Source organism: Parasteatoda tepidariorum, chromosome 2 (assembly GCF_043381705.1).
Source record: "Parasteatoda tepidariorum isolate YZ-2023 chromosome 2, CAS_Ptep_4.0, whole genome shotgun sequence".
NCBI classification, from domain to species: domain Eukaryota; kingdom Metazoa; phylum Arthropoda; class Arachnida; order Araneae; family Theridiidae; genus Parasteatoda; species Parasteatoda tepidariorum.
The window spans coordinates 34502545-34530013 of record NC_092205.1 but is presented as its reverse complement, the minus strand read 5'-3'; the positions used below and the strand labels follow the sequence as shown (position 1 = coordinate 34530013).

The 27469-nt window shown below is 30.3% G+C and overlaps 1 protein-coding gene across 1 annotated transcript in view; it reads right to left on the bottom strand.

The window, feature by feature from the left end:
• The window catches only part of LOC107443647 (plexin-B), a 78676-nt gene extending 74678 nt beyond the window's left edge, over window positions 1-3998 (bottom strand). The window contains exon 1 of the mRNA XM_043049925.2: window positions 3598-3998. The gene's annotated coding sequence lies outside the window, so the exon portion shown is untranslated. The remainder of the gene's footprint in view (window positions 1-3597) is intronic.
• Window positions 3999-27469: the final 23471 nt, after the last annotated feature.

The window sequence follows — 27469 nt, the reverse complement described above, 5'->3', positions numbered from 1 at the left end:
TGTTTTTAGATACCTAGTGATAAAAAAATTTTAAATTTTGAAAATATTATGTCCATGGGCATACATAGATCTTCATTTTCCAATATTTCATTATATGGGGGTACTAACCAAGACTTTTTAGTTAAAATATGCTTCTTAAATACTTTAGTAACAAATTTAAAAAAAAAATTTTTTTTTCATTGGTTATAAATGTTATTGTTGATACTCAACGATTTCAAAAAATCTTCTTTTAAAAATTAAAAGTAAACCTGGTGGCACCTCTAGTGCCACATGCAGGTGTCACACATTAAAATAATATCCATTCATTACAAAATAAAAATAAGTCTAAAATAAAAATAATATCCATTAATTTTCAACAATAAACGAACAAAATTAAATAGGTTTTCCAACTGAACAAAAATAAAGGCCAATTAGTCTTTATCAATTTGTAAATTGTTAACAAAATCATTAAAAGGATACAAATGATAAAATCGCTATCGTACTCAATTCAATAAATAAACATCTATGAAATGATTAATCCGTTTATTACGCTAGAAAAAAATAACACATGACAAAAGAACTTTTAACGTCAATGTTCTAACCTGCAGCAAAAAATGTGCTAATTTTAAAGCAAAAAGGAAATATAAGCAAAGGTAAGAAAGAAAAACAAAATACAACATATCAATCATTAAAAAAAAAAAACATAGCAAAACAAACACGATATTTTTTACATGTTTTTCTCCTTAAAAAAATAGAACTATTAAAAACCTAGGAGATTCCTATAAATAAGATTTTCGGAACATTAGGGCATTAAACATTTTACAGTGTAAAAGAATGCAGAGGAATTCCATTTGCAAAATGAGTAATGAGACAAGGGGGGAGAAGGTGGGGGAAGTAGATATCATTCCTTTTCGCAAAGCGCAATGGGAGATCGCTGCTTTTGTTGACATGGGGAAACCGAGGAATGATGGGAAATGTCTGGATTCTACTAAACGCGGCTTTTTTATTTATAACAAAGCGCGTGTTTGCGCTTGAAATCTCTTTTTCTTCTTTATTTTCTTAGTAAACCACACACTAGCCTAATGAAATAACCCGCTGACAGGTTCGGCGGCGTCCAGATTATGATCAGATAAATCTTTGAATGTAGAGGTGCGTCCTATAATCAGGGGTCAGGCTGGAATAGACCATTTATTTGGGTAACCATTTTACAAGAAAAAAGCTTGTTAACCATACAAAATAAATGGGCTAATGGTGGTGATCGGCGATTGAATCTCTTATGTTAAATTCGGTTTGACCTACAAATTCAGGTTTTTAAAAAAAACTTTTTTTTTGTCTTGCTTTAAACGTGACTAATAGTGTGGGAATCACTATTGATGTACAAAGGGTTGAAGAAAAGATAATTGTAATAATTTACGTTCAGAGCCATTCAATTTTAAACAAGTGGTTTCGACCACTTGAACGTCACAACACATTTTCTAATTAAAATTAACTTAATTACAGAGTAAAAATGGGGGAAAGATACAAAAAATGCCTATGGATATAAGAATAAAGGTATTTATTATTTTATAAAAAAAACAATTGATGCAGGTGACAATTAAACAACATTTGATTTAAAAAAAATTTAAAAAAAAGAACAAACATTAAAAAAAAATACGAGAATAGAGCCGTGTTTGCTTTTAGACGAATTTACCAAGTAAAATTTCTTTAATTAAGTTACGTAGGACTAAATTTATCAGTACGTAAATATCAATTTCATTAATATTAAACAAGCTGGCACGATAAAACTACAACATGCATCTAATGCAGCTATTTTTTTTTTTTTTTTTTAATGTTAGACGAGAACAAAATGCATTTATCAAAAATATTATAATCTCTTGAAGAGAAGTCTAAATTTAATTACCAATTGTACATAAATATATCGTAGGACTGTAAAAATTAATTAAAATACAAAAGATACATACAACTTTGCTCAAAACAAACAAAAAGGCAACAAATATCTTTAACGTAAAATTAAAAATTTTTTAAGAGAAGTTTTCAAGAGAAAGTTTTCCTCGGCATACAATAACTGAAAATTTATAATAATCGCGAATGATGCGTTGTTAATGAATAGACTTCAGACTGGGAATTTTTTATGAATCGGAAAAATCAAAAGACATACAGTAGTAAAATATAATACAATAATTAAAAATAAACCGAGTTCTGACATTATTGTAACCACAAAATAAATAAGTAGTTAAAGTTCAAGAAAACACACCGATGTAAAGACACTGATAATTGTTCTTTTAAGTTAGTAACTAAGGAACAAGTATGGCTTTATAGTCAATTTAGTATGAAGACGTAAACTGTCAGGCTTCATAAAATCTTCTTGAACTTTTGTAATATTAACCCTTACATCCCTTAAAGTATTAGTATTTTTGCATGAAAAAAAAAATTGATTACAGTCAATCAAGATTAGATGTAATCATAAACCATTACTACTTGCAATCATACTTCAATATAACATGCTATAATGATTACTTACAATAAAGGGTTAAAAGTAATCAATTGCATTTGAACCCAACACTGACAGTTACTAACGCTCAATTTACAATGTATATTTATGAAAAAAAGAATCAGATTTTGTGTTTCCAGTAAATTAAAATTTGATGAATAATAATTTAAAATGATTTTCATTGATTTGATGGAATTTGAATAAGTAGGACTAAACCACTCTACTAAAGAAATTATTTCGTTTAACCTATTCGCACGCAGTATTATTTTAAAAGTTTAGACGTCGACATTTAAAAACACACCTGTTTACGTAAAACATACCTATTCAAAATATGATAAAAATCATATCTCAAAAAAGAGAAAAATTAGCAAAATTCTCAGTACAAAATTTCAAAAAAAAAAAAAAAGAATAGTGAAAGCATTTTATTTACCAAAACCAGAAAAACTTATATAGAAAAAGTTCTTTTTCTCTTTACCGACATTTTATTTGAATGTCTGTAATTTTATTATTTTCATTTTGGGACAATTAATACGATATAATTGTTTTTAAAATATGAGACAAATCAATAAATTTGTGCAGTAAATTCAAAACAAAAGAATTATGAAATTATTTTAAGAATTTATAAGGACTAAATGATTTGCCTAAAAAGAATTCTATTCTTTTTCTGACACGTTTATCAACGCATGTTGCGCAAGACTAATGAACTATCAATATTTTTAGCGGGCACATGAATGGTATTTTATATTAATAAAACAAATAATTATTATAATAAAATATCATATTTGGAAATATTTAACGTAGGTATTTTAAAATTATTTAATGTGTCACCCATGTACTTAGAAATTTTCTGGAAATAAACATAATTATGTGATGTATTTGGAAAAACTTAATTATGAATATTAACTAATTAGTAAATTTTAAAAACCTATGTTAACAGTAATAAATGAACTAAATTTTTTTGTTATAAATTTTTATAACAAAAATTAAGGATCATATTGAAACAATTGTGAGTTATCCATTTTCCAACTTTATTTAATAAATTTCATAAGTGAATTAAATATGACAGTGCTTAGAACGAAAAACAATTAAATAAAAATCATTTCATAATTACATATTTAGTATCTTACCTCATCTTCGCTCGAGTCGGACGGAACAGGTAGTTTTGAAGCGGGGGAATTATTAACCGTTCGCCCACTTCGAATAATCACTTTATAAATCCTCAATAAAAACACGCCGCAATCATTAAATAATTCTATATTCGTGATCAACTCGTAAAAAACGGGCCATAACAAACACAGATGAAAAAGTAAGCAAAACTCCACGAGAACTAAAAAGAGCAAAACAAATTCCAAGGCACAATCCACAACATCCGCACTTCGCACGTTCTAAGCAACAACTGGCAATATCCACGACCCTGCGGCTTCTTCTTTCAGACTTTTGTGGGAAGGGGGGCATGGGTAATTTGTCCCTTCCTCCCTCTCTCCATCCCTACATTTGCACACCTCTCTCCCCTTCCCACCAGACACCCCATCAAAAGAAGTTCCACTCGCACTTCTTTTTTTATTCTTCCATTTTTCTACTTCCCCAAAAAGTCTCTTGTTTCTGAATGGTCGAGAAAACCATGTGACGTATTCACGCGGACGTCGAACAATGGGACGGGCCAATCATAATGCCTGGAACGATCAACTAGCCGAAATGATAATAATAACAAGAGATGAAATAAATTCAAGAAGAGAAAAATAAATAAAATAAAATAAGAAAAATAAACGCGATGAACTGAGAAATGAAATAAATAAATAAACTGGTGGAAGGGGAAAGGTACAAGAAAAATTTTCTGCGTTTCTCCAAGTCGGGTTTCGACACAATCAAACAAGTTTTTAGGATAGGTAATTATTATGGAATTGTATGCTAGTGCATTGAATAGAATCCCCCCCCCTTTCAAAAACCCACCTCCTAGGACTGACAACAATCTTTTATATTCAGAGCTACTACAAGACTAATGGATTTCATTTTTTTTTCTTAGCTGCAAAATTTTCTTGCTATTTTATTTGCGTTATTTAAAAAGTGTCTGAAGTTGTATTGTAAGTAATTTTAACAAAATGCAGGGACAGTTGAACTCCTTTTAATCCATTAGAAGAAACAAGCTGAGGGAGGGGACGGATATTTTTTATTTTTATTCAGCAGACGATTTTTTATGTGATTGCTTTTTATTAGAAACGAAGTGAAAAGATTTAGATGTTAAAAAGTATTTAAGTGCCAGGCAATTTTTATTGTTTGGAGTTTTTCCCCCCACAGGGGAAAAAGGAAAGTGGACAGACGAATTAAGACAGATTGACAGTACTGATTAATCACCGTTTACAAACTGAACATAAAGCAACATTCGGTGCGGGAAGCACAAGTAGAAGAAATAAAATTATTAAAAAAAAATATATACATATAAAAATGGGAGCCTCCAATTTTCGGCGAAGCGTCAATTATGTTCCTAAAATGACGGGTTTCATGTCAGGCGTTACGATGAAGAAGGGCAAGCCATCACGCGTTTTCCCTGAGACAGATTGAAGGGATGAAAATATGCGAAAAGCAAGTTGGAGCCCATGTTTCATTTTTTTATTTCGGCCTCAAATTAGTCGCGGGATGTGTTTTTAGCGTTGATTGACAGTTATTGGGGTGAAGTTCTTTTACATCTGCTGTCCTGAATTCATCGTGCAAATAAGGATTCAGATGGTGGCTGCTGTATAGAAGAATTTCGTGGTAATCCGTTAATTAATAACGGTCAAGTTTGATTGAAAGGATTTTTTTTTTTATATCCATGGTCCTATTCAAGCAGTCATGAATTACCTTAATTCGAAGATAATCACTTGTGATTTCTTAGCGGAATGCATTCAATTTTAAGTCATTGTTGGAGGTTTAAAATGACATGAAAATATAATTGTTTTCATGACTTAAATGGAAAGTTAATTTTCACGCAGGTGGTAATTATGGAACAGCTTACATCAGTTTTATATATTTTTATAAAAAATATGTATTTTATAAAAGTAAAATTAAAAAAAGAAGAAATAATAATTGTTATAAAACTTTCATTTTAATAGAAGAAAGTTTTCTCTTAGATATTTAGATACGATTTAGATTCTCTTATAACTAATTTTTGGGAACTAATTTTTCCTAATATTAAAATGGAAAGAGGAACATTTTAGTGATATTTCATAAGTTATCCAAACAATAAAATTCGATTGAATACATTTATTTCTATATCTTATCATCAACGATTTCCGGCATACTAAAGAATAAGCCTAATCATTGTATAGAATACCTAAAATCGACGGACAAAGTATGAAATCATTAATATTTCACATATTGTTTAAATAATCTATAGAATGACTAATTATGACAAAGTGTGAACCAATTAATGTTTTATGCATTGTCTAGGCATGCTACTGAATGACTAATAAAAAAACCAACAGATACTTTATACACTGAATGAGTGATAATTCTTTCTTACTTTGTCTTAAAACGACAGGTATTCTATACAATGACTATAAATTCTATAAAAATTGTAGGCATCTCGTACATTAAACATATACACAATGAGATTTTTCTAGATAGTTATTATTTTTACCTTATAGCTTTTAATATGATTTTTTTTACGCCACTGCTTTGAATCAAAATGAATGGTAGAAATATATCAACATTTCTGGTGAAGTATGTATTTTTTTTATCCTTAGTTGTTATCCATAAACTCTTATAAATATTGAAAGTTAAAAAACACAATCACTTCAAATTTATTAACAAGTAAGTTAAATGTATTTCTTGATCAGTAAAACATTTTTGTTATTTGGTATTTATTTACTTAATGTAAATCTTCAGCTTATATTATGAATGATATTTGAAATTGCTTGGAATACATCCAACAATTTAATTTCGAAGAATAAAATAAATTTAACTAAAAACTGTCATCTTACCCCTTTTTTAAATTGTAATCTATACTTTTCAATAAAAAAGTACTTTACAAATTTAAGATATTTTAAATTTAAACACTAGTCACAGGTATTTAAGATAGTGAAACTACAATTTGACAGTTTATTCAATCAATCAAAGGAGCGAATTTTAGTCTTACTCTACACACATGATTATTCATCAGCGAGTGATTCAACAAAAGGAAGGACATGACGTCAGAACATTCTTTCGAAAATTAAAAAGTGAAAGCGTTAACAATCCTTTATCAATGGATCTTAGGAAGAAATCGAACAAATTTTAACATATACCAGTACGCCCTCTAAACTGGCGCCTCATTCCCGTTTACTTTTCGTTGAAGAAAAAAAAAAGAAGTTATTATTAATAAATTCCTATTTTATATTGAAATTTTGTTGCTCAATTCAGTGATAAATAATATGCGTAACATGAAAATTTCTTTCAGCATCAGTAATAAAGCACGAGAGTAAAAAATTTTTAATTGAAAATATATTGGTTTTTCTTAGAATCTTTCGTTGAATAAGTTTAGACAAGTGTAATTGGTAATTAATGATTTTTATCTACATGTTCCTCAATATTTTAAAATACTATCTATGTAATTGAGCTTCTTTCCTTACAATTTCAATTGTTATCCAAGATTTATTTATATCTATTTATTATGAAAATTAAATAATTCTGAGTAATTTAAAAATTAAAAAACTTCTAAATGAAGCCAACAAATTTCGTTATAAACATGCTATATCATTTTTAGATTCGTAAGCAAGCTTAAATAAATATTAAGTATAATATACTTTAAAATCTAATATTCAAATATAAATATACTCTCCACAGACCACATGGCACCGGCTCCCTCAAGAAGCATCCACAACCCTCCAGGGTATCTCAGTCCATCCCCGTTGACCCCTCCCCTCATTCAAACACATTATCTAAAAGACTCTTCTTTAAAACTGTATAAGAAAGATTGAGTAGCAAAATGTCAGAATATTCTAACCACATTCCAATGTTCTAACTTCACCCCCGTTACAAATCGCGTTTTAAAAAATGCTCTGCACCTTTGCAACAGATGAATGGAGAAAGGAGAGAATGTAGACATCTATGTTAACAATGTCAATTTTTTCGTTCACCTATAGTTTGTTTAGGAACTGAAGAAAGAGCACAATAAATGTGATAAATGTGCACGTTTAACCCGTACACAGGTGTTATGCTTCTGGAACTGCCACAATTACGTGCATTTCAGTAATTGCGACAGCTTGGCAAAAAAGACATATTGCGCACCCGTGTGAAAATTAAGGACTACTGTAAGCAAGAATGACCACGAAGTATATATTTTTAATCGCCAAATTTAAACTATAAAATTTACTTAGAACCAGTGGATTAGATGCAAATTATTCAGAAACAGATAACTGAATCGCCTCAACATTATTAAAGTTAAATAGCATTTCAGAGCCAATGGAAAGACCGAGAACTTTCACTTAGCACATCCCATAATGTTCACGTACGAAAGTTCGGTAACTTTAGTAGAATCTGTTCTGTAGTAACTGCGTCGAACGTTATATATGTACGTAAACGTGCAGGATGCTATTATCTATTCAATATATTGAAATCATACAGTGTTATAAGCTAAGTCTGATAGATCAGTTCGGGAACTGCAACAATTAAGTGCATTCCAGTAATTTCGACAATTAGGAAAGAAAGACGTCCCACGTTAGTATAGAACGGGAGATTATATACATTATATAGTTTGTTTTTCAAATTAAATGAGAACTTTAGTTTGTTTTAAACATTATTATATTTCTTTACCATCGAAAGTTTTAGATATTTCAATTTTGGTTCTGCGTACAAGAAAATACATTTTTAGAACATTGGGAGAGCATAGATGATTCCAGTTGAACAAATATTTGCTTTATCACTTGCAATGTGCGAATTTTAAGCTGGCACAGCTTGGCGAAAGAAGTGCTTTGTGACAGCAACAAAAAACTCATTCTCAGCTTTCAAGTTAGATGGAAAAGTGAACATTTTAGACACATAATCCCTTAAGGATTTCAAATAGAAATACAGAAAATTAAACTGACTTTCTAAGTCTTACAAACCATTTTCCCAAACAGGTAATCTGAGAGAGTTTTCGAATTTAAATCATTCTTATACTGCGTGTGGTCTTCAAAAGCCAATACTCGCCTATTGAATTGGAAAGACTTCTAAATTTCATTTCCATGGTCCGAGGGATCGTTCTCCAATGCATCCTTTGTTCCTAATCTCTTGACTTTTCGTAGCATTTGCATTGATTGATCACGGGTCCGAGCGGGATGTTGATGCTTCATTAGATATCTCCCCATGACTACCCATAGACTGAAAAAAGTCAACAAAAGGAGAGGGACAAACCAAGTTGATGTATCGAGAACGACTGGAAGAAGCGTGATAATTGTTGTTTTAAGTTTGTGCTTTCCTATATAAATCCGACGAAGATAAATAACCATCATTCTTCTTATTGGAAAAGCAGAGGTACATGGGTGAAAATAAAAACATGGATTTTCTCTGCGGAGCATGAAGCCTCAATGGAAGATATACTTGAGATAAGGGGAATGAATTGAATAAATCCATAGGAAACATGAACTGAAATGAAAGAGTTGAATTCTGAAATTACTGATGGGTGCGAAAAAAGTCTGATCACCCTGAATTACATCTAATGATCCTGGACTCAACCTCGAGAGGGTGACCGCAAATACGCTAATTAGTTAGTGCAGAAGATATTTTTAGTAACAAAATCAGAGACAGAAACGTACTTTCTCTGAATAAACATAATTTTTTTTTACGGACGAATTCGGATTTCAGACTCTCAAAACAAAGAGGGTAACCGCCAAGTCGGAAATATGGTCAATAGTTTCGTCAGGAGAACGGTTCTATGTTTGGACCTCTTAGTTTTAATTTTATTTCTTGTGGATTTCGCCATACCTCGAGAGCTATTAAAACGAATGGAAAATTTTTTGCACTGAATTATAAGATTCGTTTATCCAAAGATAATTCGTTGCAAAAAAAAAATAAAAGATAAATAAATTATAGCTTTCAGTAAATACTTAATATTTTTTTAAACAGTATTACATTATTTAATAATACACAAGAAAATTTTGAGTTGCAAGGTATAAAAATTTTTGCATCATTTTAAAAAGTGCTATTTTATAAAGTCAAATACGAAATTAGATCGAAATCGGCCGAATAGTTCCTGAGGAATCGAAAAGTCGCTTATTTAAAATTTTATTTCTCAAAAACTATTCGACTGATTTATTTAATTTATTATTATTTTTTTTAATAAAGATTAAAAAAATATAGATTAGAGAAGGCCAATGCGAAACAACCATTATATTAAGTACCAGTTTTTAAAAGAAACTATTGATTGAGGAGAGAGAAATAAGTACCCACACATTTGTCCAGTATCATTTTAACAAAAAAAAAAAAAAAAAAAAGAAAAAAANGTACTTAAAAAAAAAAAAAAAAAAAAAAAAAAAAATGTCCAAATGTTTAAAATAAGAAGAAATAATTAAATTTTGCCAAGAGATACCACGTAGCTCAGGTTTAGGGCGCGATTCATTAGCCGGAAATTCTTAATACATAATTTATTGTAAGTTTATATTGGTTCACATGCATTGTTTTGTATTTATAAAGTCGCTGAAAAAAATAAAAAAATTATTTCTTGGAAAGATAGCATTTGTTTGAACTTGAGATCGCTATTGAGTGATAGGTTTGGGAGTGTAAAGTGCTTCATCCTGCTTTGTGGTTAAAATTCCTTCCCTTAACATTAAACCTCTCTTATGAGGGTACTTATTATACAATCCACTCAAAGATTTTTAGAATACAACTTAAAACCACTAATGATAAAATTGTATTTAACCCCGCAAAAAAGATTATGAAAAGCAATCAAGAGACTGAAATCATAAGAACTCTCTGCCTTTATTAAATAGAAAATTCCAGAGATGGAAAATGATTACATCGCGCTCTTAATTCAGGCATTTATAACCTCATACATTTTTTTTTAGATTAAAATGCTTTGACAATTTCCAAGAAGAGAATTGATTGATGATAGGCAAAATGAATTAATGAAAAACTAAATATATATATTTTCAAAAGCTATATAATGCTTTCTAGATAAAAAAATTAAGTTTTAGGTTAAATTAGAAAAATCTGAGCAAAAGGTTGATAATTTTATTATTCTTTGATTTAATATAACATTAAAAAATGACTTAAAAAGTTTGGTTAAAAATGGTAAATAACATGCAGCTGTTTTGATGTGCCGTTTGCGGTCATATCACCATGCGTATTGAAATAGTTAATTAGCAGATATCTAAAGAATCATGCAAAATATTTATTTTAATTAATCACATTGAATGTATAAATGTATATATATCCTGATAAATCAAATTTTAAAAGTTGTATGTTTTAAATTCATTTTCAAAGAGCTATTCGACCGATTTCACTCAAATTTTGCATTCTGCAATGTAAAATGGCATTCTTTTAACTGATGTTAAAAATTGTATACCTTACAATTAAACAAGTTTCGGTTGTTTTTAAATAAAATAATAAATAATAAATATTCATACCAAAAGTTATTGTTTTAATAGGATTATCTTTGGCCAAACAAATTTTACAATTGTGTGCAAACATTTTTCAATTCACTCTCAAAGTTTACGAGATGGGATGAAATACGAAGAAAGTAAAATTACCACTTAGTGGTCCAAACTTTGGACCGCTCTCAAATTATTGGGACCATATTTCTCAGAATGCAGCTATCCATATATATTGGGGGTCAGGAATCTGAATCCCTCAAAAAAAAATGTATGTTCTGAGAAAGTACGTTTTGTGTCTGATTTCGTAACTTAAAATATCGCCTGCACTAACTAGTTAGGATATTTGAAGTCATCCCCTTGAACCATTAAGATTGAGCCCTAAAATGTTAAGATCCGATAATTAGATCAAAAGTTATTCATGGTGGTCCGTTTTTAATTTTGCACACTATACATTGACATAAAAGCCAATTATACATATTGGTCATAAATATTACATAAAAGTCAAAAGATTTAAAAATTGTAGAACTATTTTTTTTGTCTTCTGTTTAAAGCAAACACGACTTAACATGTTAGAGGAAATGATAAATTTCGAAATGTTGACACAAGAAATTAATGGGTCTTTTACCACTCTATATTACTAAATAAGTAAAAATTCCAATTAAAAGGTGCGTTATTATGACGTCAATAACTTAATATTCATGATATATTATCTTGTCTGTGACATAATTCTGACGAAACTTATCACTGCAATTTTTACCAACCTTTTTTCTAAAAACTAACCTGCTTGTCGCTAGCAGTTAGTTCTTAAATGTTAATTTACGGATTCACGTGCATTAGAAATGCAATTTATTATTAAAAAAAAGGAAGATAAAAGTGTGTATTTGTTTCGTACATAAACGTAATGCATAAACGCAAAGATAATTCACAATAATATAACCAATAGCAAAAATTAATTTAAAAAAAAAATAAAAATAAATAAAATTGTTTTGAACAGTAGCTTACAAGATAACTCATCATAATAGCTAATCACAAATAACTAATCGAGATATCTAATCACAAAATGTGTTTTCTTTTTATCGTGTTCATTATCGTCTAAGTTTCGTCTTAACTTTTGTTTATACATATTTTACGGACCATTATCTTAACAAGTAAATTAGTAAATGCCAGATATTTTGCAAAACAGAATAAAATTCTATTCCTGGATATTCGTTCAGATAATCAGATACCGTTTGTTGAAAAGTAAAGAGAATAAAAATGTGTTTTGTCTTTGTTGGTTCAAAATTTCAGCATAAAAATTTTAATGACTTGAAAATTTTTATGCTGAAATTTTATCTACTAATAAGTTAATTAGAAGGCTGATAAAACTTAACGATATTTTATNTGATTTAAATATATATATATATATATATTTAAACCACTATAAAAAAATTACCCTCAATTTAAGTTGGCATATCTGTACATGCATTGTGTTAATCTCATATTGTGCATTTGTTTAATAACAACTTCATAAAATTAGATTAATCAAAAATTTTGAAACAAAGCAAAAATTTTAGGAGGAGAAAAATTAACTTAAACAATTGAAAAACCTGAGAATTAGGAGGGGGGAAATAAAGTTATAGACAAAATGAAATCGACAAAAATAATGTAATAGACAAAAAGTATTTTTCTTTAAAGCAAAGAACAAAAAAAAAAATCTATTACAATGACAAGAAATAGAAGAACTAGTTTTTAGTGCTAATAAAAAGACAAAGAATAATATATTTAATCTACTTAATTCAAAAACATTTATTTTCATATTCTGAAAAGATTATTTTTTATAATACTCGAAGTTTTATTTAAAGAAGACATTGAATCAAAATTTGAGTCAGTCTTTTAAATACATAAAACATATTTTCGATAATTAAATTAAAATAAACGATAATTTTATTCAAATTCAGTAATCAAATAACTAGGAAAATAATTAACTATTTCGACTCGGAAAAAAAATTTAATTAAAACAAAACGCTACCAAAAGAACTAAACCATTAAGAAAACTAATTTAGAAGGGAGGACAAAAATTGTTTAATAATGATAATGAAAAAAACTGTTATTGTTAAATAAATAAATAATGAATTATCATTCTTACTTAATAGAAAAGTTAAATTTGCATACAAATTACTTTTTAAATGTATGGTAATCAAATAAAATTTTGAATAAAAGAGCCGTTAGGGTAATTATTCTCAAAAATGTGAACGTGACAGCAGGGAAGAAATTTTATTGAAAAACTATTTTTATAACATTCATACATATTTTATCTAAATGTAGTCCCTTTACAAACACAAATCGCAATCTACACTATTTAAGAGTAGGTATAAAAATTAATTTTGAATTAATAGACTAAAAAATTAGTTTCGTGATTGAAGCAATAAAGTACGGAAAAGAGAACAATATTCCTTAACAATTTAGGATTAGAAAAAATTCGTGCTTTTAAATTTTTAACAAAAATTTTAAAACTAATTTTATTAATAGAAAAATGAAACATACGTAGTGGTCAATTATAAAAACAATGCATCTAAATCTGTCCAATGAGAATGCACGAACTGGGCATAAATTTCATCTAACACTAAGTAAAAATCGCCTTTTTATATGGGCTTGCTTTTTGTTTAAAATTATTTTTAAAAGTAGCGTTTTAACTATAGAGTGAATTTACATAAATTAGCAGATAAATAATTAACAGATGTGAATTTACTTCCTTATTATTTTCACTTGCCTTGTTTTCATTGTCTAGTTTCAAAGAAATTGATTTAAATAATAATATTAGTTTCCGGCATATAGATATACAGTACTGTTGATTATTTTGAAAAAAATATATGCAGTGACTGATACCAGTGCTCAAGTACCTCTCGCAATTAAATATCAAAATTGAATTTAACGCATCATATTAGATGCAACGTTCTTTTTTTAAGCTCATACAAATATTTTGATCACATTCTTCAATTCCTAAGTATTTACTACAATACTTTAACTTTTAATTTCCTGTAATTTTCTATAGTGCTCATATTTTTAAGTTTCCTGTATGTTCCAACAATCTTTTATAAAAAAATTTAAACAAATTTTTTTTTTTTTAGTTTGTTTCAAACCTTATTATTTTTTTTTAAGTAAATTTTTAAAAAAAGTGATAACTAAGCATTAAAAAATACTGTACTACTTCTGTAATATCCCGTCAACCATTTTCACCAATTTTGAAAAGAAATTTAGATGCGGTTCAAATTTAAATATTTTTTTCATTTTTTGCAAGCACTAAGTTATATTTGTATTTTGTTCATTTCTTTATGATAAATTAATTTGCAATAACAAATTTGGATGATAATAAAATGACTTAGGCACAGTGTTGGCGAAAATGGCGACAGGATAATAAGAAATCACAAAAATAATAGTTTTCAAATCAGGGCCTGAAGTACAGCTTTTGCCACAATGCAAACTGTATGCACTTTTGCTATAACGTATATTCAAATATTTCACATCGGAAGATGAAATATTTATCAATTTCTGGAGGCGAAAAAAAATGACTGCAAATGGACAAACTAAAACGTTAGAAGGTACCTATTATTTAATTTTTCTAATTACACCTTTTCTTAAAAGCACTCTACCCCAAGTATATATTTAAATAGACGGTAAAGAACATTCTTTTTTTTAAGAAAATAAAGAAAAGATAGAAAACCTGTGGCACCAACGTAAACAACAAAGAAAAAAACATGCTTGAATTATACATCTTAGACTTGCAATTTTTTTGCTTTACCCATATAGCAAATTCCTGAATGCCATGCCACAAGTTGAAAGGGCAGGCGGAAATTACGATAATCCACAACGCAGCAGGATAGGAAGAAAATACAGCTGACTAAAAACTAAATGCAGTTTTTACCAGCCATAGCAGCCCGCAGTACATTAGCGGGTCACAACCTTTCGGGTCAAGGAAATAGCGGGTACTTAGGGATCCTAAGTCACGTGAAAACGACCCAGCACGGTTGCCAGAGAAACCATTAAAAGTATCAATAAACGTCGTAATAAAGCGCAGATGAATTTTTGAAGGATGCCAGGTTTCTCTCACGGAAATCATATTTAAAAAAAAATGTAATATTTCGTTCGGAACGTATCATTTCTTATCGTACAAAATGTTACTAAAGTGCTATGTTACATCAGGTTCTGTGGTTGTAATGTGTCGTTGGGAAAAACGTAAAAAACTTCCGTGACTTTCAGAACTTTAGAAGGTCTATTAATTGTTTTTCTGCTCAAATCGAACGATTGTCGGTCAGAGATTGAGGGAGGGAAAAAAGGATTAAATTTTTAGATAAACAGAACGTTTGCAAGAGTTTTCATTTTTTATTGAGTCATAAGCTTTTACTTTAGTGAGTTTCTTTGTAATATTTCGAATAAGTGCGATAATGTTTATTTTCCAACTATCATCCATGCTAAATAAAATAGTGCTAAAAAGTATGATGTAAGAGAAAGAGAAAGAAAATAACAGCTTAATCGTTAGTAATAACAAATAAGAGTATTCCTTTTGTTGAAAACTTTTTATTTATTTGTGTATATTTCAATAAATGAATAAAATAAATTTTTAATTAATTTAAATATTTCTCTTTATTTAATTCTGCTGATCATTACATCAAAAAGCTATAGAAGTCATTTAAATATTAAAATTTTATTTTATTTTATAACCGTCGTTGGACAGCTGACCCAATTTTAGGTTTACGACTACTAATGTTCAACTTCGTAGCCATGTAATTTTGAACCCAATCCAGAAGACAAGGAACTCATGGATTGGGAGAAAATTGGGGAGGACTTTTTGAATGAACTAACCCGGATTTGCGTTACATGGAGAGGAAAAAGCACGAGAACCTCCCACGGTTAGCCTGATGGCAAGGGGACTCTAACCTATGATCCGTTAACCACTAAGGATATTTTACGTTAGCACTGTGGTCGGTGTGAGACGGGTGCAGAATTCGTGTTGACTAGCCGTCGCTGGGATTCGAAGCCTTTTCACCTCACTGGAAGGCGAACGCTCTACCCCCTGAGTCAGCACCGCTCTAAATATTCGAATGGAAAATTTTTGATAATTTTAAATTTTTGGCGTATCCACACAGCCTTACAGAGCTGCATTAGGAGGTCTCAAGTCACCAAAGGATGTAGGACCACCACTGGATCCACCACCGACCACCACCGTGCACTAATAATACCAATTAAACATACTACATCAATTAATAAATTATTTAAATAGTTGGTATAGAAAAGTTGCATTTAATTAGTGAAATTGATTCATAATATCATTAAAAGCGGTTCGGTATCGTGAACCTTACTATTGGGCTAATTTCCTGCAACCGCAACGGGTTAAATTGTAAAAAGTAACCCATATTATTGCGTGTCAAAAAATTCCAGAAAGATCAGTTTGCGCGAGAATAAGGCTCAATTTGCTACTGTATTAAGATTACAGTGAATTAAAAATAAATTATGACCCAGTACCGTCAGAACTGTTGGCAGCAAATACCGATTGATTTCAAAATCTACTTCACCTATCGAGGTAAGCTACAGCTTCTATCTGGACTAGACTAAACAAAATTACTTGAGAAAATTATTTTTAATGATAACAGCAAAAAGAATTCTTTGCTATGAGATAGCAAGATCAAAAACTCTTTTAAGAAGATTTGCGCTCTTATGAAGAGCCACAGAATGTCATCCTAATGTCAAGCTGGCGACGACAGTCCACAGCTTAGTAGATAGTGAGGTGGCGTCTGAGAGATAATATAAATTTCTGGAACAGAAGGGATGTGCAAGGATTAAGTTTTTATCTTTGGGAGTGCAGAATATATGCCACTATCAGGAAGTCGTACAATATCTATCGCGTTAGTATCTTTCCAAAAAGCGGAAATATTTTGAAAGTGGAGAAAGGCTATGTCTCTATCATTTCAGGGGACTTCATACGGTATCTGCGAAACTGTTTTGAATAATATTCAAAATGTAAAAACTGACTAGTGGTAATCGCATGAATAGTATAATTATATTTTCGGGCTTATGTCGATAGTTCATGAATCGAGAAATCGTTTTTAAATAAGTTTTTCTACTAAATGATAATAAATGATTTTGATACGAATTTTTTTTTCTTCCAATGCCCACCTAGTTTGATATTTCGTCAATTCAGGCGTATTCGAGCATATTTGTTAGCCACTTCTTCAGGGGGACCATATAAGGTGGGCCAACGTTGCTTCCACAATAAGGACAGATAGTACAGAGAATGAAAGAACATCCATGTCTTGTCCGGGATTCGAACCCAGACCTTTTTGATGCAAGGCCAGTTCCTTGACTCCTACACAGTCTGGTCGACTTAATAAACGATTAGTAATATCTAAAAAAACTTTTGTTTCCGAATTTCTATTTCGAAAATACTGAAAATCAAATCTTACGGAGAATTACAAACAATTCGGAAATTATGAAGGCACAGAGACATTGGAATAAAGATAAGGAAACTGACGAGTTTCGATTGCATTCAGCACAAGAGTAATTGCGGAAAATTCTTCGATTCGAAACCTGGAGGCTCTAGGCTAAAATGATCTTGACTTTTGTAACAACAAATATTTTCAAAAAATTTTTCCTATTAACACTAAGTTATGATTTTATCTAATAACTAGCTTTCGAAAAAGATTGTTATCACGCATTATTATTAAAAGATTAAGATTAAAGTAGATCTTAAATTTTTAAAAAATATTTTGCGGCACGATTATGATTTTCATGTTCTCTTTTTTCGTCATTAAGATAAGAATTTTGAACTATATCGTTAAGAATTCTCTACTTTTACTAAGCATATTCAAATGTCTTAGAACGATCGGTCGGCGATTTACGAATATTCAAGCATCTCATTTGATAATTCGTTCTTACTAATCCGTTTGGAGTAATTTTCCAATAAATTTCCCAAGCAAAGCAAACAACATATCCCACGCACATGAAACAAACACATTTTTCGTTCCATTGCGCCGATAATTGATTAACTGTATCTGTTTTATAGTCAATCAAGTCAGTGGAGAACGAAAATGCAGTGACTCATCAAATCCATCCGGCCATCGTAGGTAAAGGTCGATCTTTTACAGGTACGATCTCAACTGCTAATTCCAAAAAGGTTGTACAAGTGCTCGGGTCATCACCTGGGTCGTCATAAAATGCCTACAAATCACTAAAATACAAGGAAAACATAATTCGACGAAGAATGAAACCTGTTCTTTATTTTCCGTCTTTACGCATCAGTCAGCTATTCCAGTATGTCGATCAAGCGAACATTAAAGCATTAAGAGGTGAGGGGTGGACGAAGGGAAAAAAAAATTCCTAAGTTTCTCTTTTTCATCTTTGCTTCTTGAGGGATCGAGATTAGACGTTTTTTTCTCCCTCCCCCTTGAAGACAGACTCCCCCTTTTTGCTCGATGGGGGAGGTGAATCAACCAGGTAGACAACAGATACGGGGCCTGCCCAACACAGGTAATCGGGCTTCGTAATGATCCCCTTCGGGTAATTCGAGAAAAAGGCCCGCTAAAAGGCCTCAGGGGTAGATCTTACACCAAAGATAAGGAAGAATAATTCTTTATGTATTTTTTCCGTTTCGTCAGGGGGAGGGCGATGTTGCCATTGAGTGATGCGTAATTCGTAGGCTTCGGTTGGAGGAAAAAAAAAATGGCTGTGTAATAAGATGGTTTTCCAGAAATATCAATATCCATTACTTAATGGATACAGAGAATCGGACGGTAGATGAATTCATTGTCTAAACACAGACATTTACGAATTGTGACTCTGCATTTAGTAGCTTCTGTTTTACGCCGAATCGCAAGATAAGAGCTGCGGTAATTTTAGAGTTGGAATTGGTAAACATCGTTTCCTTTGCAATCAATACCGAAGTAAATAATCTCACAAGAGACAGGTGGTCGCTCCATATCCGGATGCTTCGTCACGATTTCTGATAGAAGTTGCATAAAATTTAGTTACAGTTCCGGATTTATGTTTATTCCGAGATATGCTAATTAAGTAAATGGTCATTGGTGTCTGAACCCTAAACTTGTTATTGTTGATAACATAAGATTTTTCTATGTATTGGAAAATAAAACAATAAAATTAAAATATCACAAATACTTTTTTTCTTTCAAAAATTAAAAATTGTATCACGAATTTGCCTGATAATATTTTCTACACTTTTTTTTCCCTTCAAAATCATGTTTTTTTTAATGAACGCAAATAAATTAAAAATTTGGGTAACACTCTTAACAGTATAATTTTAACTAACTGTAATATAATCCTTCTAAGCCCTGAAAACTTAAGAAGCAAATTATTTTTAATTTATTAAGATACATACATATAGGGTGTAAAAATAGTTTGGAAACGGTCAAATATCACGAGAAATATACATCGGATCGAAAAGTGAAAATTAGGTACATTCGAAGTTTTTAAAAGCTGTTGCGTTCTGCCTGTATCATACTTTTTATGGGGGGAAAAATGACAATAATATCGAATTACTATTGTTATTAAATTATTTCTCGAATATCTTAATTTAAAAAATTGAACTTGAAATATTTAAAAATTCTTACTAATATGTTTTTACTAAAAATATGGGGCCCCTGAAAGAGGCCAACAAAATCGTATATGCCTGAATTGACGGATGTTAACGCAGGTGGGCATTAGAAAGGAAATTTTTTTTTTTTTGTTTTGTTAAATGGGGATCTTTGTGAAGAATGAACTCCATATAAAACAATTAAATTCAGCAGAAGCGCTTGAATCCAATAATATTAAATTATATTGTGGCCTTTATCGAAATTAAAGTTCAACATGGCAATAAAAAATTAACAAAAAAAAACAAACAAAAAAAACATCAAAAAAACTCTTTGTGCTAAAACAGCTTGTTTTGATAAAATTAATTTCGCGATAACTTTAACGGTAGTAAAAAATTTATATTTGCAAGGACCCATCAGCTGTCAGACTTCAATCGAACACTTAGCTATTAAAAGACCAAGCCCAATTTTCATTCAAGCGTTTAGGAAGATTCAAATTTCATTCGAGCTTTTGTATTCAAAAGAACAAATCCACGAGGATGAAAAGAAGATCGCGCTGAAAAGATTGTAAAAATTTCCGCGGAAAAAATAAAAGTAAAAAAACATATAAGATTAGCCTATCAGGATATAAAATTCCCTTAAATTTTTTATTTCCCAAGATTGTCAACCACCCATCCTATACTTTCCGTAAGAATGGTCAAGAGGAGAAGAAAAAAAAAGGACTTTTCTGGGGAAAAGATAAAAGTGAGAGATAAAGACTCAAGAACATCTGTCCTACACTCAGATAAGATCCAGCTTTTCCATCCTATTTTTTATATTTTCATCCAAGGGGGATGGCATCACTAGGTTGCCACACCACAGGATGAAACCCCTTTTTTTCTTCAATGGTGACAAAGGAAAAGAAAAGGTGAAGACGATTCACACCCCTGTCCCCTATGAGGGGATGTCGCACCCACCTGTCCCATTCCACCTTCCGCCTCGAAGTAGAAGTCAACCATGCGAGGACACCTTACCAGAAAAATGAGCAACAACCATACCAGATGGTAAGTAATACGATGAGGGTTACTTTAGTGGTATCATCCCCTTTTTACAGCCCTATTTCCAAAGGGAATTTTATTTTATAAAGCTAAAGAAGATGAAATACGTAAATCTTCTTTGCATGCATTCTGAATATGTAAAAGATATCTTTGTGAGGTGTGCTGTAGCCGCCGCAGATGCGTCTACTTCGATAAGATCTAGCTTCATTTTTAATGATCTCGAAATGTCCAGCGTATAGAGAAGATTTGGAGGGAGATTTGAGAGTTGATTATTAAAGTTTGAATATTAATTAGTTGAGGGGTGTAATTAATCAGATTTTTTTTCTCCTCGCAATCTGATAAAATAGAAAAATGAGAGTTTAGATTAATTTTTGCAGAAACGTTAATGATGGATCACTTATAATCAGCGTGGAAATTAATTTTATGCATTTTTTCCACTGTAGAAATATTTAAAGTATTAGATGCATAAAGATATTTTGTTTCTTAAGAAAAATATTGTTTCATTTATTTTCCCGACGTCTAATTCAGAATTTCATTTATCTTATAAAATAATAAATTTTGCAATAATTGGAGATTATAAACTATGAATATAAATGCACGTATCCATAAATCCGTGTTTAAAAAGGAAAAAAGTTATTAAAACCTCATAGTTGGAGATTAAGATATAAATTTTAAAATGCTGTTTGTTGATTATCTATTTAGCAGTAGTAATGATGACTAATAGGATCAATTAATGTATTACATGATTTAATTTTCAGTAGTGGATTTTTTTTCTATTTTTTATATATGATTATTTGTATTTACTTCTTGAATGTCAGTTTGTCAGAACTAAAAAAATCCAGAAGTAAATTGGCTAGCTATAAAACAAAAATTCGCTTGCTAACGATTTTTACTGATCTACTGATCTCTTATATATTAGTAGCTCTATATTTGCATTCAATAAAAGGAATATTACAGAGTCAGTATTTATTCAAAATTTTCAGTATTTTAAATTGAAAATTCAAGATATTTTGCTTTTCAGAACTATCCATATATTCAGAAACACTTTTTAATACAAAAGGTAATATTTTATAGTATTATCTATTTGTATCAATGCTTTAACGGGAAGTTATACTCAGGAAATTTTTTTTTCTCTTTCTTTTCTTATACACAAGTATGGATTAAAATACCTAAAAATAATTCTAAAACACAGAGATTCATTCCGCATACTTCTCACGCTATAGACATTAGAAAAAGGTTTATTATCTTCCAGTCTACGAATGAATCACTTGCTTGATATAAATTAAACAAACAACATTGCAAAATAATTCGGACATTCATCCCAAATACTTTTGAAACAAGTTATAATCAAAGCATTCATTGCCTTTTAATTTAAGAATGTTAGCTTGATATCGAATAAACAATACTGAAAAATAATTCCGGAACACTGACATTCACTTTTAAATACCTTTAACGTAACGCATTCACTACCTTTAAATCCATGAATGTCAGTCACTTGCATGTAATTATTAATCAATTNAAAAAAAAAATACTGTAAAAAATAATTCTGAAACATTAACATTCATTCAAAATACTTTCCATACGGATTTTTCTATTATATCATCTTATTCTATTATAGTGTGCTTATATAAAGATTATAATCAAAGTATACATAACCCTTTAACTTAATGAATAAAGAATGTTAGTCACTTGCTTGTTATCGAACAAACAATACAGAAAAATAATTCCGGATCACTGACAATCACTTTAAATACCTTTAAAGAAACGCATTCATTACCTTTAAGTCTATGAATGTTAGTCTCTTGCTTTTAATTATTAATCAAACACACAGAAAATACTGAAAAAATAATTCCGAAACATTAACATTCATTCAAAATACCTTCCATACGAATTTTTCTATTATATCTTCTTATTCTAGTATAGAGTGCTTATACAAAGATTGACGCTTTAAAAAAAACTTCTAAAAACATATTTTTTCCTTCCATATTGGCACAATGTTTGGATGGATTATAATTAACGGCAATTAAATTGTTCAAAAAATAAGAGAAAGAAAGGGACAATGCAAGTTCGATGAGATAAAAAGATAAGTGAACTCGACTCGCAGCTTCAGTCTTTTGATAGACTATATCTAAATAACTGTAACCGAACTGACTCATCGCTCATTTTGGCCAGTCAGACAGGTTGAATGTTAAAAATAAAAATAGTGATTAACTACTTATAACTATTAAGAGTTACTCAATAACTATTCATCAATTAATCAACTGAAAGTTTTACCTCCTTTCCATCATGTTGACGGTTAAATTAATCAGTCGGTAATCAGTAAGAAATTTATTTTTATTTTTCGCATCAGAAGTTGATGTAACTTGCGAGGGCAATGTCATGATTAATGGTTAGATAGAAGGATATTAATGGTTTCAATAATGACAAATATTGGAACGTATTTAGTTGAATTTATAATGACAATACAATGGGCATACCTATTTAGTGGAAGATAATTGTTTAGATGTCAAAAACAGAAAATAATAAAATGTTTTGATGTTGTTTCTACAAATAATTATTATTATTATTATTTTTTTCTTTTGTAACAAATTTTGAAAATTAAGATAAAATTAACAAACCTAAAGATCTTGAATAAATGAAGCAATTTTGTTATATGTAAACAACAATTTTTAAGATTTTTAATTTTATTGTTCGTAATATTATTTCCTTAATGCATACAAAGTAATTACAAATAACGTAAATATCCATCCAGGAATTTTTTTTAAAACTGCATCGGTTTGCTTATTTGATAAATAGTTCGATTTTCTTTTTTTTTTTTTTTTAAATATATAAGTTTACTTTTGTATTTGTTTTGCTAAAGGAAATTCCTTTCTATTTAATAGAAATTAAAAAAAAAAGAATAAAAAAGGAGACAAAATTTATAAATGAAATGAACTGTATTAAATGAAAAATTTGAAAATGAGAAACCCCTAGTTTTTTTTTCTTTTTTTCGTTTATCTTTACTCATTAAAAAATCTCATCTCTCTACGTTTTATTAATTTATTATTATCATTACTGTTATTATTATAATAAATACGTGGTAGCTCAGGGGTTTGATGGAGCTCGCGCTTTCCAATGAGGTGGCACGGGTTCGATACCCAGCAATAGCTGGTGGATATGAATTCCGCACCCGGCTTACACCAATCGAACCAGTGTTGACGTAAAATATCCTCAGTGGTAGACGGATCATGGGTTAAAGCCCCTTGCCATCAGGCTAACCGTGGGAAATGGAGGTTTTCGTGGTTTTTCTCTTAATGTAACGCAAACGAGGGTTAGTTCCACCAAAAAGCCCTCCACAAAGACAAATTTCTTCCAATACTTGATTCAGTTCTCCAGGAAGGCAAATTGCTCCCAATATTTAATCCAGGAGTTCCCTTATCTTCAGGATAGGGATCAAAAGTACAAAGGATACGCAGTTGAACATTTGTAGTCGTAAACTCAAAATTCAGGTCGACTGTTCAACTACGGTTATAAAATAATAATAATAATAAAAGCATTCACGTGTTTATTCTAATGTTAAAACAAAGCATAAAACAAATTATTTAATTAAATGTGAGAAATATGCCATAGATATATTTTTTTAAATTGGCACAGCGCAAGTTGGGAACAAAATACGCTTAATAACCGATGCAGTCATAGATTCCTATCTTTATACCAGGGGTCTGTCCAGACATTTTGTGGAAGGTCCGTTTTTCGTGAAATTGTAAAAAAATTACTCACATTCTTTCAACCAGGGTCCGCTTTTATGAATTTGTGCAAATAGGGTCCGTTATTGCAAAAAAAATATTTTTTCAAGGAGTTTTTAAATTGTATAGACATGCAAGATTATGCTCAACACTTNTATTATTATCATCATTATTATCACGTCATTTATTATTATTGTCACTGTTATTATAATAATAATAATTAAACCGTGGTGGCTCAGGGGATAGGTAAAGCTCGCGGTTCCCAATGAGCTGGCTCGTGTTCGAATCAAAGCAATGGATGGTGGATATAAATTCCCCACCCGGTATGCACCAATCACAGTGCTGACGTAATATATCCTCAGTGGTAGACGGATCATGGGTTACAGTCCTCTTGCCGTCAGGCTAACCGTGGAAGGTGGAGGTTTTCCCCTTAATGTAGCGCAAACGAGGGTTAGTTCCACCAAAACGTCCTCCACAAAGACAAATTTCTTCCACTAATTGATTTAGTCCTCCCCGAAGGGAAATTCCTCCATATACTTGATTCAGGAGTTACCCTGTCTTCTGGATCGGGTTCAAAATTACGAGACTACGGCGGTGAACATTTGTAATCGTAAACTCAAAATTTAGGTCCGCTGTTCAACGACGGATATAAAATAATAAACGCATTCACGTTTTTATTATAACATTTAAACAAACAAGCAAATTATTTAATTAAATGTGAGAAATATGCCATACATATATATTTTTTCATTTGGCACAGCGCAAGTTGGGAACAAAACACGCTTAATAACCGATATAGTCATAGATTCCTATCTTTATATTGATTAATGGATTGGGAAGAAGGATGCTAAAACTATAAAGAGCGTTAATTACTGCTATTCGTCTATAGATCTAATAATACAAATTTCCAATATGTGTATTATTATTGTATCCAATATGTATTAATATGTATTATTATCCTGTAAAAATTTCTTTAAAATTCAATTAACGTAAAGCATGCCAGCAATATAACATATTATGAATGAGTATATTGTAAAAAATAAAAATTGTTGATTAAAACGTATTATGAATGAAAATGATGAAACTCTTTTGGAGTTCTACAGCCATAATTATTTATTTTAGACCGTTTCAATTCATACTATACAATAATAGTCCATTTAAAATTTCGTGAAAAATGGGCTATAAGAAGAAAAAAGCAAAATACATTCTCGGGAAACAAGTCAGAAAAAAATACTTCTTAATAAGAAACCGAAGAACAGGCTGTTTATTCATTACACTAACTCGTCAGAACGGAAATCAAGAAAGAAGGGAAGACTGAGAGGAGTGGGGGGGGGGGGCAAGGAGAGAAAAAAAACATGATTAAATATTATTAAATGAGTCCCAATTCCTGTCAAGATATATTGAAAAAAAATTCATAAAAGGATAACGAAAGAAAAACCGACATAGAAAGAACAGTAAACAGAAAAAAACTTTGTAAAGAATAATACAAGAACCTAAAATTAAAAAGGAAAGCGCAAAAAAAAAATGCATTTAAGTCACCGCATTTTTATTTTCGTAATAAAAGGCAGTAAATGTTTAAAAATACACTAATATCCTTTAAACTTTAATAGAAAAAAACCTTCAGAAATTTACGGAAAGAATACATTTAACAATTTAACATCCCCCCCCCCAACCCCTTATGAGGCGCAGGTGAACATGGGACTAATAGACGCGTGTCTTATAAAAGAATGCATACACGCGATCGTATGAATATAGTGTTTATATTTTTTGACATTTCGTTTTATTTAATATTACTCATTTGCCTTTTTCTTTTTCTTTCTTTTTTTTGTGTGTATATATCGCGTTGAGAGGGCAAAAGAACCGTGGTAACAGATCCGATGTAATGAGTATATCCAACTTTCATCAGGAGCTTAGATTAAGTTCTGTATAAGATAAACTAATAAAAGCGGTGTATATAAACAAAAATATACATTTTTTTCTTATTCTTTTTATGGTTATGTCATGTGATTACATGAAAAAGAACGACCATTATGCAGTGGGGGGAAAATATTTTGCGATTCTTTTTATATCTTGCATTTTTTTTTTCTTTTTCTTCCTCCGTGCGATAATATAACTACGTTGGATTTATGTTGACAGAGTATTTACTTTAAAAGTTGCGAGGGAGAGTTATGAAAAAATTATCTACCGCCAAATGCTTTTGAAATAAAAGACCGCACTTTATTCAGTAGAATTTTAATTTGAAACATCTGAAGAGAGCATAAATAACGTGTTCCCTAATTAATGTTTCTTTCAAACATTCAATAATTTAAAACTCTAAACATCATTAAAACTAGACACACAGTTTTATTTCGAGAAACAGTTTTAGGCATAGTCATTTATTTTAACAATTATAAATAAAATATTACATATTTGAAGAAATAAAATTAAACAACTTCGAGGAATAACGCCAATTCTCTGATGAGGTGAGCTAGTTTGGATGTCTAGTTGCTATTAGATAGAGAAGCAAAATCGATGATTTTCAATTTTTTATCAGTATTTCATACTCGATTATTAAATTGTACAATTTTTGAAGTAATTATTAATTAATTATAGCGGTCCAAGTATTAATGTGTAAAATATTCACTGAATATTAGTGTAATTGAAAATTTTTTCCAAGTTTAACAAATTAGATGTGTTAGGGAAGTGAGAAATTAGTAAATTTCAGAAAAACGCAGAAGTCTACAAGAAAAAAATATGCGGTGCTAAGCTTATAATTCTTGAGTTTATTAATGATATAAATATGTTGAAATCCTCAAGTGGCTTTTATGTAATTCATATATCAAGAATTATAAGCATTAAGATATTTTTCTTAGAATTATCGCAGTATAATTCAAAATTAATCAGAGATGTTAGAATGGCGCCAGTGGCAGACGATAAAAACATCATCTAATGACTAGGAAATATTTAATAAAGTGGAAATACCCTCATAAATAAGGTGAAACTAGATCTATTTACTCTTTTTCAAGAGAGGTTATCACTGAACAGTGTAAACAAGCATCAACCGCACCAGCGAATGAATAACTGAATGACAGATGCTTAATAGCTTTCAGTTGGAATCAGGGAGCCGTGGAAAGACCAAAAATGGCAGAAAAAAGTCGCATTGGGAACAAGAACC